We start from the raw sequence: 5177 nt of genomic DNA on the forward strand, positions 1-5177 counted from the left end.
GACTCTATAAAAATGTTGATTTTATGAATAGTCTTACAGTAGTACTGTAAGATTTGTGATTGGTAATATTTCTGAGGTAATAGCAAGTCATATAGGTACAAGCAAATAAATTCAAAATTGAAGTACCTGAATAAAACATTTAAATACTATAAATAAGAGTATGAGGATTTTACATGGACTTTCAATTTTATATTGGGATTTATTGTCATAGATAAACATTAAAAAGCATATTTTGTAAAGTGGAGGGAAAAGAAAGGAAAATGTAATTTTTACTAATCTTTATGGTGAGCATTTATACCACCCAGAGTCAATACTTTGCAAGATCATCTTTCACATGTGAAATGATAAATATCAGTTTTCCATGTCTTTTTTTGGAATCTCTCGCTGCCAACTTTGCAAATATAAAAGTGGAAATTTGGCTCATTTTATCTAGAAACTGCTCAATCTCAGTCACATAGAATGGAAACCATCTAAATACAAACATTTTGTTCTAGTCATAGATTTTTTATTTTGAAGTTATGAATGGTAAATGGACTGAACTTAAATGGCACTTTTCCAGTCATTTTGACCACTCAAAGCACTTTACACTGGAGTCACACTCACCCATTTGCACTCACAAACATGCACACATTTATACACTGGTAGGCAATTTTGGGTTAAGTGCCTTGCCCAGAGGCATATCGACATGTGGAAGCTGGAATTGAACCTACAACCTCTGATTGCAAGACCGACTACTCTACCCACACAGCCAGTCGCCCCACTTCTGAACTTATAAAGTGATCAAAATTATTTCATTGTACACTTGTACTGCCGAAAGTTATTTGTGCCTTTGGACACTTCCCATTCTTAATTCAAAGGGCTTAAAATGACATGAAATATTTTGATAAGTCAAGAAACTGAAGTTGGATAAGAAAGACTATTAATGCTCTAATTAGTCCTACAGGGCTGGTCCAGCTCTTCTACATTACGTTCACAAATTTGTAACTTCATAAACTTTGCTTTGCACTAGTGCACAGTCACTTTGGAGCAGGAAGAAGTTATTTCCAAACTGTTTTCAAACTGTTGGGAGCATAAAATTGTCTCTGGCAAGTAGAGTTTCCTTGTAAAGGAGCAAATGTATAAAACCTTGTTCCCAAAATACAACCCCATGCTATAATCTAAACGTAAACTTATCTATTGGATTAACAGACAAAGTGTTTCTGCAGAGAACATGACAGAAACTGAGTTAAAGAGTGGTAGGCCACATAAAATCACAGACATGAATCCGCAAATGCTTAGATGGGGGGGTTCATAAAGGTTGGTAGCTTTCTGCAGAGTAACTAGTTGATGTTTGACGCTATGAAGCTTACCAGAAATTGCCTGTGCTATAAGCAACCATCCCTCACTGAGAATCAGTGAGTCGAATGAGGCAGCTATTAATTCTAATTCAGTTTTTGGACAAATGGCCAACATGGTCTGAAAGGTTTTGCTCACTTCCTGTGCTGCCATTTCCAAACTACAGGCAGATTACAATTCAAACGCAGCTCAGAAAATTGATGCCACTGTTCACAACTTCTCCTTCTGTTCGCTGATTGGGCCCGTTGAAATTATATCAGAGGACTTTGGCTCAGTGGGACAATGTCCACTTCACAGCACTAAAGGGAAATGAGCATTAAGCAGAATTGTGTAAAAAGGCAATGGCCAGGCTAGGTGACAGAAAGGTAAATCAAGACTTTTGGTTGGGCACTTTATCACAAACGGACTGACTCAGGAGATCCTCAAAATGCTTCTTGAACCATCTGAAAATATCCTCAGCTGGAGTTGTGATTAAATGGCCTCAACTTTCTGAGTTGCATGAGAATAATTCTCCTGGAGGTGAGATTTAAAGATTACCCACCCAGGTTCTTTCCTCAAATGTAGAGTTCACTTGTCCCTCGTTATCCTGAGCTACTTCCATAACTATGAGATTCAGTTCAGTCTTCAGACCAATTAAATTAGTCAAACAAGAATACACTCGTGTAAATACACGTCACGTCCAGAAACGCCTCAGTTTTCTACTTTTCCCATTTTTCGGATTGCACATTTACAATAAATAATTCCAAGGCTCTCACTTATATTTTTGATATAGCAACGCTGTTGTAAATATTTATGCACTCAAAGCACAAAGGCTTTGAGTGTTACCTAACGTATGTTACCTAGGTAACATACTTTACCTATAGGTAGGATAAATGTAAGAAACATATGTCACCTAGGTTAAATATAGATGACGTATATATTTGTTAATGAACATCAAAAAGCTCTATTTTTCTTAGGACTTCTCCCCAGTGTCTCTTAATGACTTAGGTTCATTTGGCAAATCTCTGGACTACACAATGGTTCACCCTCTATGATGGCACATATCCAATACATGACTGCATCAGGAGCCACTGTTGCACTTCATTTCTTTATGTTTAGATCTGCTGAAAACTCATTTTCAAATATGCCATTGCTCATGGTTGGAAAAGAAGCCATGTTGCAGCAGATTTACAGCTGCTGAAATGGACACTAACAAAGGAGTCAGCTTAAATCTAGTGAAGGTACTTTGCTGGTAGGACATTGGCATTTAGTCAATTTTAGAATAAAATTAGTGAATGAATGAACATTCATTCCTTCATTCATGAATGAAGGAATGAATGAATAAATGAATGAATGAATGACATTTTTTGTACGTTTACTTTAGATCTGTGATCTGAGGCGTTTCTAGAGGAAACTTGTGTATTTACAAAAGTCTATTCTTGTTTGACTAATTTGATTAGTCTAAAGACTGAACTGAATACCATCGTAATGAAAGTGATATAGGATAACGAGGGACAAGGGAAGGGAGAAGGCCGGAGAGCGGGTGGAGACGAGAAGGAAGTTAATGGAGACAGCTGCTAATGCCTGCAGAGACTGAGGTTGGGGCAAAGGCTTGCTGATTATGCAGCTTAAGTGCCTAATCAGCACTCTTAACATATATGTAGGTCCAGTATCTGGAAGCTGGAGAAATGAAGAAAAACATGAAGGGTCAAACTTCCTAATGAGTGTACAAAAACATTTTTGTAACAAATCCGTTTCTTTTTTTGGCAGGCTGTCATTAAATAATACCATATGTAGAGAAATATGTAGAATCAAAAAAGTGTTTCAGGCATAATGATCTTGTGAATATCCTGTTAGTTCAATGATTCATCTGAAAACAGTGTGTACACGTATAAGTAGGAATAACAAAAAGTTTATTTTACTATCAGATTTGATTTCTACAGTGTGATGTATTTCAGCCATTTCCATAATGTATTTCCTTTGTATTGTTTTATTGCATAAGTTCAGTCAACATAAGAGATAAGTCACAATGTAATATCCTTATCATATTTTCACTTTTGCTAGATTTTTTTAACTTCTGCGTTTGATTAAAATACTATATACAATTCTGAAATATTGAAGTATGTAACAATAAACTAAAATACATCAATGCTAAAATATAAAAATGCTAAAAGGATGTGTAGGCAGAATAAGACAGAAACAGAGTAAGTGCTAAAACAACCAAAAATATGCTGTATGCTATTACTAGTATGATAAAACATATGAAAAACAATTGTAACAATTTTGGCAAAGAAAAATCACTTCTGAAAAGAATGACTTATCCCATTGTTTCAGAATGGTGACTATCACTTTGCATATTGACAGCTTTTTTAGCATATTAAAGAACACAAAATAAAAATTTTTCATGAAAATTATCATTTGCTTATTTTTGGTGCATATTTATGTAAACACAAAAAAAAAGCAGACAGAAAATGTAAGAGAGACTTGGAATGAGTGTCCTTTTGTAGCCAATGTATTTTCTGTATTTGTGCATGGCCTTATAATACAATTTATCTATAAACACTTAAATTGTTGAACAATATTAGGTCAGATAACGTGAGTAACAGCACCCATCCTTACATGGATGACATCTACTACCTCAGCCTTTCTGCTGGCTAACTATTCTACCAACACAAGTTAGTATCATCAATTAAGTTTTTGTCATTTCACAGAAAATCAACCCACAACAATGAAATCTGAGGGCTGATTTCTGAGTTTTTGAGTTCCCGTAATTTCTTGAGATGTTAGTCGTCAATGCCCTAAAACCATAAAGCTGTTCATGTGACAAAAAGTGGAACAAGTCGTTTTCAGCTCATGTTCATGAGGTAAAAATGCACAAACAGGAAACAAACTTATTGAATTAAAGTCATACATCAAATTTCATCAACAATGTTATGAGACTTGGCTCCAAACAACCGTGAACCAGATAAATCAGTGAAAATGTATGTTGAACATCTTCTCTGGCATTTTCTTTGTTTCAGCACTGTCAGTTTTTATTGTGAACATTGCAGTAGAATAGGTCCACATATCTTCATGTTTCTGGAAGAAAAATTAAAAAACATTAAAACTCACTTGTGGCAGAAAATATGCAACAAAGTATTTGATAACTGTGTTGTCTATATTTACCAGACTCCTGCTTTGAGAGCGATTTTTATTCAGGTTAGTAGCTAGATAGTAAAATAAAAACGTTAAGAGAAGATCAAAAACTTTATTTAAAAAGCATAGAGTAAATATTTGGTATTACCTTGAAAATGGTCACATTTGTTTGCTTTGATGAAGCATATGAGAATGGTTATAACTATCAGACTCATGGCTAAAACAAAGGACAGTGGGAAAATGACTGCGATGGCCTCCTGTGACCACAGATTTGATTCTGTAATGTTATTGAGACAAGAAAAAAAGTCATATCAACATTAAAGATAACATTTTAACATGGATTTGCTTAGAGTTGACTTGGGGATTAATTTGACACGTTTTAATTTCAAAATTAATTATATAAAATTATACCTTTATTCAGACTGGTTCCATTTCCAAATAGTATCTCTCCACATGCAGCCACAGCACAGTAATAAATGGCATCTTCAGATGATTTGACAACTTTACTGAAATTATAACTACATTTCTTCTGATTGTTTGACGTCTTTTCACAGTTTTCAGGTATTTTTCCCTCAGCGATGATGAAGTCTGGGTAGTATTTATCTGATATGGCTCTGAACCAGAACACACTGGGTTCTCCTGAGCAGGTTGCATTTACAGAGTCGGAGAGAACCGAACACTGCAGAGTCTCTAAGTCTGTGTCACTGGCGGGATTAGAAAGTGTTGGC

Source organism: Poecilia formosa, unplaced genomic scaffold, assembly GCF_000485575.1.
Source record: "Poecilia formosa unplaced genomic scaffold, Poecilia_formosa-5.1.2 Scaffold231, whole genome shotgun sequence".
NCBI classification, from domain to species: domain Eukaryota; kingdom Metazoa; phylum Chordata; class Actinopteri; order Cyprinodontiformes; family Poeciliidae; genus Poecilia; species Poecilia formosa.